Below are 12148 nucleotides of genomic sequence, written 5' to 3' on the forward strand. Positions count from 1 at the left end.
AATGAATAAATTATTCAAATAAATGAATAAATCTTTTTTAAAAAGAATAAAAAGTAGAACTACCTTATTATTCACTATCCCATTTCTGGGTACACATCTAAAGGTACTGAACTCAGGATCTCAAAGAGATATTTTTTATTATTATGTCTATTATTGCATTATTCATGATAGCCAACATACGGAAGCAACCTAAATATCCAATGACAGACAAATGGATAAAATGTGCTACATACATTAAATGTAATAGTATCTAGTTTTTAAAAAAGATGGAAGGCTTTTGTTGCAATGTGAGTGAAACCAACAATCATTCTGCTAAGTGATATATGCCCATCACAGAAGGAAAAGGACAAATACTGCATGATTTCACTGGTATGAGGAATCAAAAGTAGTCATGCTCATAAAAACAGAGAGTAGAAGCTGGTTGGTAGGGACTTAGGGGAGAAAGAAAATGGAGAATTGTTGTTAAATAGATACAAAGTTTCAATTACGTAAGGTGAATAAATTTGAGAAATCTGCTATACAACAGAGCTTACAGTTAGAAATATTGTATTGTGGACTTACCAATTTAGTAAAAGATTATAGCACATGTTCAGTTTTCTTACCACAAAAAGAAAAAAAAAACCCAAAACCAAAAAGAGAACACAAGGAACCTTTTGGAGGTGATGACTATATTTACTACCCTGATCATGGTGATGTATTGTGGTGTATGGAGAGTATACATGGGAACTTAATGGGAAAATGAAATTAAATTTATTTTGGTGTAAAACATTTTTGAAATGCATTCATAACTTTTTCATAACATGCATTTTACATAAAATTTTTGAAGACCTTATATTCATATTTCAGTGCTCCACAAATTACTCATATTAAACATGTGCTTTTTGATGTATTAATTATATCTCAATAAAGCTGTAAAAAAGAGGCTCACTAGGCTAATCCTCCGCCTTGCAGCACCAGCACACCGGGTTCTAGTCCCGGTCGGGCGCCGGATTCTTTCCCGGTTGCCACTCTTCCAGGCCAGCTCTCTGCTGTGGCCAGGGAGTGCAGTGGAGGATGGCCCAAGTGCTTGGGTCCTGCACCCCATGGGAGACCAGGATAAGTACCTGGCTCCTGCCATTGGATCAGCGCGGTGCGCCGGCTGCAGTGCACCGGCCGCGGCGGCCATTGGAGGGTGAACCAACGGCAAAAAGGAAGACCTTTCTCTCTGTCTCTCTCTCTCTCTCACTGTCCACTCTGCCTGCAAAAAAAAATAAAAAAGCTGTAAAACAGAAATAATTTCTATGGCTTTGATATGGAGAATGAGTAGTTTCGGTACAGGAAGAAGAGTTGAAACAAGAAGATACATTAGGAGACTATCCAGCCTAAATAGGCAACAAAGAATAGAAGCTTTATAATAGTGTTCTTGGAATAGAGCTGGTTAAATATGTGCATGTGCAAGACAGATTTAGATGGAAAATCCACAATATTTGGTGATGAGTCAGATAAAGGAAATGTTGATAAGGACAATTGAAAGGGGAACACTTAAAGCATGGAATAGTTAATTCCATATTTTTATTTTATTGTTTTGATTTTTAGCTGTGCTAGTGGTGGTAAGAATATCATTTTTTTCCATAGAACTAGGAAGAAATCACAAAGTTCATGTGGAACAACAAAACACTCAGAATAGCAAAAGCACTCCTGAGCAAAAAGAATAAACCTAGAATACACAGCAGACTCATAGAATGGCAAAAGCCCTAAACAGCACTCTGGCCTCAGAATCCGCTCTTAAGATATTCGGATCTGGCTAAAAAGCCCATGAGAGTTTCACAGGCATGGAAAGCCAAGACATTGTGGCAAAACAAAAAAAAAAGACCTAAATGAAAGATCTCTGTGATCCTAGCGGAAAGAATGGGCCATCAAAGAAGGCAGTACCTTTCTCTGAAGGGAGGAGAGAACTTCCACTTTGACTATGGCCTTGTCTAAATAAGTTCAGAGCTGGTAAACTCAAGAGGCTTCCAAAGCCTTGGCAGCTCATGACAAGAACCTAGGGTGATTACTGATGTCATAAATAAGAGTGTCAATTGTTAAGTCAACAACAGGAGTCACTGTGCACTTACTCCCCATGTAGTATCTCTGTCCTTAATGTGTTGTACTATGAGAATTAATGGTAAAACTACTACTCAAATAGTTCTCTATACTTTGTGTGTCTTTGTGGGTGCAGTCTGTTGAAATCTTTACTTAGTATACACTAAGTTGATCTTCTGTATATAAAGATAATTGAAAATGAATCTTGATGTGAATGGGATGGGAGAGGTAGTGGGAGATGGGATGATTGCGGGTGGGAGGGAGGTTATGGGGGGAAAAGCTGCTATAATTCAGAAGTTGTACTTCGGAAATTTATATTCATTAAATAAAAGTTGAAAAGAAAAAAATACATAAAAATGTAAAGAAAATATTCCCAGAAAATGCATATTATGAAACACTACATGTATTTCACTTTTTGCACAAAAATAAACTTTTCCATTTTCTGCCAACATTTTAAAGCATTCTTGTATCCCTTTTAAAATACCATTGTACTGGGGCTCCATGCTGTGGGGAAGTGGGTTAGGCAGCTGCCTGCCATGCTGGCATCCTGGTTCAAGTCCTGGCTGCTCCATTTCCCATCCTGCCTCCCTGTTGATGGCCTGGGAAAGGAGTGGAATATGGCCCAAATGGTTGGGCCCCTGCACCCATGTGGGAGACCCGGAAGAAGCTCCTGGCTCCTGGCTTTTGATCAGCCCAGCTCTGGCCATTATGGCCGTTTGGATACTGAAATAGCTGATGGAAGACACCACTCTCTTTTTGTAATTCTGTCTCTGAAGTAAATAAATAAATCTTTAAAAAAAAGAATAAACCTAGAGACATCTCTAGGTTTATGTTAGAGACATCTCAATACCTTATTTCAAAATATACTACAAAACTATAGTAATCAAAACACCATGGTGCTGCTATAAAGATCACCACATCAACAAGTGGTACAGAATAGAAAATCCAGGAATTAATCCATGTATCTGCCATCAACTGATTTTCCACTGTACCAAGAATATATATGGGGAAAAAGGACAGTTTCTTCAATAAAATGTGTTGAGAAAACTAGATATATATACATGCAAAAAAAATGAACCTAGATATCCATCCACCACCTCTCATGATATACAAAAAGCAACTGAAAAATGAATCAAGAACCTAAATGTAAAGCTAAAATCTGTGAAACTACAAGAAGAAGATACAGGAAAGCTGTTTCAAGACATTGGTAACAGAAAACATCTTTTGGATCAGACCCCAAAAGCACATACCAAACTAGACAAATGGACTATCAAAGTAAGAATATTCTGCACAGTAAAGGGAGCAATCAACAGAATTAGGAGACAGTCTACAGCCACGGAAGAAATACTTGCAGAATATACATCTGACAAAAGGTTAATATCCAGACAATGACAGTATAAAAACAAATAATCCAATTTAAAAGAAGGAAGTAATCTGAATATATACTTCTCAAAAGAGAATGAACGTTGGTCATCAAGGGTATGAAGAAATGCTCAACCAATTAAGGAAATGCAAACAAAACCAATTAGGAGATATCATTTCACCCCAGTTAGAATGGCTATTATCCAAAAGACAAAAAATGTAACAAAATCTCGTAGGATGAAGAAAAAAGGGAACACATCTACACTGTTAGTAGAAGTGTAAATTAATACAGCCATTACAGAGAACAGTGTAGATGTTCCTCAAAAGACCAGCAACCCCAAAGAAAATCAAGTTAGTTTGTCAAAAAGATACATGCAATCCTATGTTTATTGAAATATTATTCAAAACACCCAATATAAACAATCAACTGAGATGTCCATCAATGGATGAGTGGATTTTTCAAAATGTGGTATACACACAAAATGGAATTTCATTCAGCCATAAATAAGATGAAATCTTGTCATTTATAGAGACATGGATGGAAGTGGGGAACATTATGCTAAATGAAATAAGCCAGGCACAGAATGAATAATATCACATGTGCCCACGCATTTGTGGAAACTAAAAAGTTGATTATATAAGAAGTAAAATGTAGACTTGAGGCCACTAGAGGCTAGGAAGGGAAAGGAGTAAGTTGGATAGAGAGAGAGTAGATATTGAGTACCAAAACATAGTTACAAGGGGAATTAATTCTAATATTCTATAGCACAGTAGGGTAACAACAGTCCAGAATTAATTATATATTTCCAAGAAACTAGGCAAATAACAGGAGCTGAATTGCAAGTGGAGCATCTAGGAATCAAACTGACACTTTGATTGATATGAGATACCAGTATAGCAAGCAGTGGCTTAATGCACCACAATGCTGGCCCCTAATTATCCTGATTTTATCATTCATTATACATTGTATACATGTTTCAAATTATAATACTGTACCCCATAAGTAAGCACAAATATTATATGTCAATTAAAAATAAAAATTAAAGAAAAAAATCATTATTTCACTCTTGGACATGTCAAATTTCATGTACACATAATATATTGAATATACACATGCAGTGTGGATCTAGCATTCAGAAGAGGTTCAGCCTCTGTCTATCTAATGAAATATCAAATGTCAGCTACATAAAAGTAAATCTGATTTCTCAGAAGTACTTACCTCACGAATAAGCATCTTATTGGATGGTGTTGTGGGAAGAATCAAGCCCAGACAAATTTAGTTTCAAATCACTACCCCACTACTTAACTGAGTGGTCCTAGACAAAAATCTCTTAAACATTCTGAGTTTAAATTTGCTCACATTTAAAGTGAAGGCAATAACATTTGTGTTCTGCTTACCTGTGAGTTTTTATGGGAATCAAACATATAAGGCACGTGAAAGTACAAAACACTATACTGATCTCAGAGGTAACAGAAAAATTCTGGGGCTTGTTGACCAACTTCTTTATATTAAAGCCAAATACTTTAAAAAGATGAAGGAACTTCCAGGATTTTAAATAGTCCAGCATTATATTCAACTGATAGATTAATGAGACACAGAGCAATTATGTGATTTGTCCATATAAAAGAATTGATTTGTGGCAAAGTTTGGAATTGAGTGCTTCCCACTTATAGTATGATGCCTCATTCAGATTGCTGCATAGACTGACTTACAACTTTGTTCAACTGAATCCAGCTTCAAGAATGTCTTTAAAGGGTGTGGTTATAATTGGTGTTTCATGAAGAATGTTTTCTATCAGAAAGACACACACACACACACACACACACAGAGAGAGAGAGAGAGAGAGAGAGAGAGAGAGAAACTAAAACATCATTTTAGAAGCAATGGACTGTTAAATATTCATGAGGTCAAGGAAAATAGCAAAACCTTTTAATCTTTCCAAGTACATGTTCCTTCACAATTATTTGCCTCATAACTAAGCAACACATTTACAACTCAAATTTCTAGACCAAAATTTGATCTATTTTCCTGTGAACTAGTGGAATCTGAATAATGAAATGATGTTTTTCTGTCTTCTATATTTATATAGAAGATATATTTTAACATATTTTTCCAGGTTAAGATTTCTTGTTTCCTTTGTGGATACTTACAAAAATACACGGGAACTTTAGAAACAATTTACTTTAATCACTGCCATCTGCATAGATTTTGACTTTACGTTAATCTGATGTATTTCAATATTGAGGAGAGACATTAGTATCAGAAAGAGGGTTCAGAATTTCCAGAGAATAGTTGAAGGCATTGCTTGATGAGGTCCAAAGAACTCTATTATGCTATGAGTCTTTTCTACTTTGTCTTGAAATGAAATAGCTAAATAGTTGTAATTGGTATTACCATCTGTTGGCACTAAAGTATAGCTAAGGTGACATTTTTCTATTTGATATCCTTGCCCTTTGTTAAAAGTTATTTTAAACACTAGGAAACTGTAATATATTTCCCTCCCTCAACACTTTGGAAGTATTTTAAGGTTAGAGGGAATTTGTTGATTTTGTCCTTGAACTACTACCACTCCCCATCTCCCCAATGTTCCCTCTTTCCACACTCCAAGCACACCGTGTAAGTTGCTTAGTATATTCAAGGCGTTTGATACAAGATTGTTGAATTCAGTTCCACAAAGTATCAAATGTAGAATTCACTGTTCTGGGAATAACAATTTCTAGATGGGTGGATCAACAAAGGCAGAAGCAATTTGTCCAAAAATGTAATGGGTTGGGATAAAACTGCTATTTAAGCAGTCACATCAGTTCGTGGTTAGAAGATCATCTTTGAACTGGTGAAGAATGAGACAGCTGGTAATTCATGAATCAAGGTCAGTCTAGGAGGGAAAATGATTATTGAAGTCAAAGGATAAAGAGGGGAGGGAAATGTGGAATCAAGATTGAGTTTTATCTTGTTGAGAAAGGGTCTATTTATGAACTGATTTAATATGTATGATTTCAAGTGGAGTCTTCCAGCACCCTAGATAGTTTCTTTCCCTATGAGGTATATCTATGCCTGAATCACTTTCTGATACTAGTAAAGAAAGGAGAGTTGATCGATGCAAAGTGAAGAATGTGTGGTAATTGCTCAAACTTGCCAAACACATACAAATATTGTCAAGATATGTCTTTCCAATAGATAGGACTTGTTTAGAAATTTTGCTGTGTGTGTGTGTGTGAGAGAGAGAGAGAGAGAGTGAGAGAGATGCAGCCACTCCTCTTTTTCCCCAAAAATAAGTCTAGGAAATGAACATACTGATATACACACTGTTACTCTGCCATAGGGTGATCAATCATGAGGAAAGAGAACCAAGCAGCTGGCCTGAGTTTTAGAGTGAGGTAGCTGCTGCTAAAAGGTGAACACTCTATTTAATAACTTGGACTTGGATTTGGCAAGGGATAAATCCATAAAGTGCCTTTGGATGTCTTTGTTAAACTTCAGGTTTTTAAAATATGCTATGACAACCCTCTTCTGCCAGAGATTTTAATTATAATTTTACACTTATACCCTATGGGAGAAAAGGGATATTTTTTCAAAACTGCCTCTTCATTGCTTCTTTAGGGCATAGGAGAGGCACTGTTTCTCATAAAACAAGAGCTCTACTATAAAAGTCACTTCTGTTTTTGTTCTCTGGGTAGAATTAGGTTTACAGCATTTCAGATTCTACCTATGGTATTTCCTCTCATACATTCATTCTTGTCCATCTAAATATGAGAAATATGTCAGCACCCAGCAGGGTCTAGCATATTGTTACATGCAGAAAATTATAAAATTCAGCATCTTTTCCCACTTTTTTAAAAGCTAAGGTCCTGAAGTTCCAATATGACTTTGAGAGCATTATTTGGTCATGGAGACAGTGAGTGTAACATTAAAACTGAGAATATGGGATCAAGATAATTAAAATTTCACGTACAGTCTTCTAAGAAAGAATAACACATTTTGATTAATATTAGAACATGTTTATACTACTTGACTATGCTTACGGGAGAGCACCTACAGATTAATAGATGAGGATTGTTTCCCAAGGGAACAGATTATGACAATCAAAATGGTTGACCAGAGGAAAATCTAGACAGTGATATCAGAATGCAGTGTGGTGTAGCAGAAAGAAACAATAACTGGGAGTAAGAACTCTTTGCTCTTCTTCAGACTCTGACCATACTTTTGGAAATTCTGATCTACTCAACTTCTCTGAGCTTCAATGTTTTTACTGGTAAAATAAAATACTGGGGCTAGATAATGACCATGGCCTTCATCAGCTTTGATATTAAGTAATCATTTAAATATCAATTAATAATTCCTGTCATTATATTGCTATACTCTGAACCCATGGGAATGTGTTATCTAAGAGTGTCATAGCTCAAAAAGAAGTAGAGTGGATAAATTTTTTTTTTCTGACCTAGCACTTAAAGAGAACAAATGGATTGTTACCAAACAATTTCCAATATGAGGACCAAATTCCCAAAAGGCCCAATCTTGAGTTACAGCCAATCGGGTCATCATATGAGGAAACTTCAAAAAGTTCATGGAAAATGAGATTAAAAGATGTTTTTATTTTGATGCAAAAATTTTGAAATTCATGCATAATTTTTTCATAATATACATTTTAAATTAACTTTCTGAGGAGTCCACATATGCACAGATACAGTATATCTGAAAGAGACAAGCACCATACAATTACTATTCTTTAGACAAAAATTAAAATACAGTGTCTACCTTTACCCACATAAAACTAGGATATGATAGATTTCAAATTTAAAAGAAAACATTTAGGGGCCAGCATTGTGGTGTAATAGGTAAAGCTGCTTCCTGGGATGCTGACATCTCATTTTGGAGTACCAGTTAGAGTCCTGGCTGCTCTGCTTCCGATCCAGCTCCATGCTGATGCACCTGGGAAGGCAGCAGATGACCCAAGTACTTGAACCTCTGCCATGCATGTGGGAGATACAGATAAAATTTCTGGCTCCTGGCTTCAGCCTCACCCAGCCTTGATCTTTGTGGCCATTTGGAGAGTAAACCAGCAGATAGATTTCTTTCTCTCTGTCTCTCCCTTTATCTCTGTAATTGTAACTTTCAAATAAATAGATAACATCTTTATAAAAAATAATTTTTAAAAATTTCTCATTTTTGTAATTTTAAATGTATTTTAAGTAAGCAACCTAAAATAATACGGCAAACAGCTGTGTACTCTCCTCCTAGTTTAAGAAATAAAATATTGGGGCCAGCGTTGTAGTGTAATGAATTAAGCTGTCTCCTGCAATATCAGCATCCCAAATTGGGAGTGGGGGGGAGTTGAGTCCTAGCTGCTTCACTTCTGATCCAGCTCCCCGCTGATGCACCTAGGTAAAGCAGTAGAAGATGGATCAAGTCCATGGGCCCCTGCCCATGTGGGAGACCCATATGAAGCTACGGGATCCTGGCTTTGGCCTGGCCCAACCCCAGCTGTTGGGATCATTTTGGGGGTGAACCAGTAGATAAAAGATCTTTCTATCTATCTCTCTGTAACTCTTTCAAATAAATAAAATAAATATTAAAAAGAGATATAAAGTATTTCCAAATACTATTGGACTCCATCATTTTCCCTTCTCTGATTTTGCTATTTCCACACACATACACATATTAACCACTATATTGAGTTTATCAGTACCTCATGTTTTTAATATTAATGGATGAAGTGTTAAAAAATTACATGATTTGGTTTACATGCTTTTAAATTAAAAATTGATGATAATTAGGACTCTGGCCTCAGAATCAGCCCTAAAGGCATTCGGAGCTGGCTGAAAAGCTCATGAGAGTATTTCAGGCATGGAAAGCCAAGACACTCTGGCAAAAGATCTCTGTGAGTGAGATCCCAGTGGAAAGAACAGGTCATCAAAGAAGGAGGTACCTTTCTCTGAAGGGAGGAGAGAACCTCCACTTTGACTATGACCTTGTCTAAACACAATAAGAGTCGGAGAACTCAGAGGGCTTCCATAGCCTTGGAAACTCATGACTGGAGCATAGGGAGATTACTGATGCCATAGACAGGAGTGTCAATTGGTAAAGTCAACAACAGGAGTCACTGTGCACTTACTCCTCATGTAGGATCTCTATCCTTAATGTGCTGTACATTGAGATTTAATGCTATAACGAGTACTCAAACAATATATTTCACTTTGTGTTTCTATGGGGGTGCAAACTGTTGAAATCCTTACTTAATGCATACTAAACTGATCTTCTGTAAAAAAAAAAAAAAGAAATTATCAATTCCCAACTTGACTCTCACTGGGATTAAACATGACAATAGGTCTGCTCTGATTTCATCATCATTTAAAAAAAATCATCTATTATTTTTCACTTTATGTTTCTGTGTGGGAGCAAACTGTTGAAATCCTTACTTAATGTATACTAAGCTGATCTTCTGTATATTAAGATAATCGAAAATGAATCTTGATGTGAATGGAAGGGGAGAGGGAGTGGGAAAGGGGAGGGTTGTGGGTGGGAAGGACGGTATGGGGGGGAAGCCATTGTAATCCATAAGTCGTACTTTGGAAATTTATATTCATTAAATAAAAGTTTAAAAAAAATTGATGATAATTATATGAAGAGAATGGATAGTAAAAGACTGAAATAGAGCTCAACAAAAACCTCAATTTTAAAATATTTGTCACTGATTATTTCTAAACCCTTATTCAATAAAATTTTCAGAGTCATCTCTGTAGTTGAGAACCAAATCAAGTTAAATTTGTATTACTTTGCCAGAATTATGGATTTTTTCATTTATTCTGGCCTTTTTTTTTCCTTTAGCCTGCATAATGCTACCAAATAATACTTCTTAAATCTTTATTTGCGTGATTCCATACACTCCTCATAAAGGACATCCATTAATTGACTTCTAAACCAAATCAAATCAAAACCCCTCAGTTTGATAAACAAGACCTTTCACTGATGTGTTACCCTATTCCTGTTAACCTCACAACTTTCCTACTGAACATAACTGTCTGCTATGAGCAGATTTGCTTCATTAATCTCCCAGTCATATTTTGTTTATTCTTATCTCCATGTTTTCCTTAAAAGAATCTGTGTTCCATTTTTGGAATATTTTCACTGCTAACTCATGGGCATCATGTCCTTTGAAACCTAGCTTTTAACTCTTTATCTTCAAGGAAATGTCCTTGATCAATCTAACTCAGATTACTACACTGATTTTAACTTGATGTTCAAACTCATGTATTTGATTGAATTGCCTTAAATCATTTTAAGTATTCCATATTCACTGTAGAAAATTTCATTAAGAAAATAGAAGAAAATTTAAGACTACTCTATATCCTTGAAGAGGGGTTCTCAAACTATAATGTGTAGAAAACTTCTCTGGGGTGCTTGTTAAAGCTTGAGAGTTTCAGGCCCATGCCCGATTTTTTTATTCAAGAAGTTCGTGATAGAGCCTGAGAATCTAAGTGTTTCGGAGTGCCTACATGGCTTTGATGAAAGTAATCTCTAAACCACACTATAAGAAATACTATCCTAGTAGGTTGGGAGTCCCTACTACACTTAAAAAGTTTATCACTCTTTTTTACACTATCTGCCATTTAAAAAAATTTCCAGTGAACCTTTATCAAGGCTGCATTGAAAAACTTTTAATAGACATAAAAATGATGCATATTTATGGGATGTTTCTTTAGATGCATACTTTGTGTAAAAGTCAGTCAGGGTAAAAGTATGTATCATTTCTAAACATTTAATATTTCTTTGTAGTGAAAGCACCCAATATCCTATCTTCTAGGCTTTTTAAGTAGAGACAGTACATTGGCATTATTTATTGTCACTCCAGCACTGTTTTAAGATCTTTGACAAAAAAGACTGTGTTTGTCATGTCCACTGCTGTATCCCACAGAGATTGCAAGCACTTGATAAATATTTCTTGAATAGATGAAGTCAGTTTGTTTTTAATAATTAATTTCTAGGCCGGTGCTGCGGCTCACTAGGCTAATCCTCCGCCTTGCGGCGCCGGCACACCGGGTTCTAGTCCCGGTCGGGGAGCCGGATTCTGTCCCGGTTGCCACTCTTCCAGGCCAGCTCTCTGCTGTGGCCAGGGAAGGCAGTGGAGGATGGCCCAAGTCCTTGGGCCCTACACCCCATGGGAGACCAGGAGAAGCACCTGGCTCCTGCCATCGGATCAGCGCAGTGCGCCGGCCGCAGTGCCGGCCGCGGCGGCCATTGGAGGGTGAACCAATGGCAAAGGAAGACCTTTCTCTCTGTCTCTCTCTCTCACTGTCTTTTTCTGCAATTACAATATTAATACATGCTTATAGTAATAAATTTAAAAATAGAGCACAAAGATATGTAGAATCAAACCTGTCATTTTCTTCACACCCTTTATTTTCCCTCCATGCCTCTGAAGTAATTATTCAAAGTCTAGTGTGTATCTCTGCCCACATTCTCCTAATTGAATGAATTTGTTGAATTATAAAATAATGGAAGTAATAACACAATTATAAATAGTAACTATCATCATTTGCATATATTTATTTGAGTCCTATAATTGTAAAGCCTGTAGAGAATTCATGAAATCTAAGTTTGACCCCCCCACTACTAAAAGATGGAAAACATAGGAAGTCCAGAAGAGAAACATGGTGACTTTGGATACACACACACACACACACACACATGCCTACACACATCAGGATTTAGTGTCGATATGGC

Source organism: Oryctolagus cuniculus, chromosome X (assembly GCF_051225735.1).
Source record: "Oryctolagus cuniculus isolate XC-2025 breed Fujian yellow rabbit chromosome X, ASM5122573v1, whole genome shotgun sequence".
In the NCBI taxonomy this organism is placed as follows: Eukaryota; Metazoa; Chordata; class Mammalia; order Lagomorpha; family Leporidae; genus Oryctolagus; species Oryctolagus cuniculus.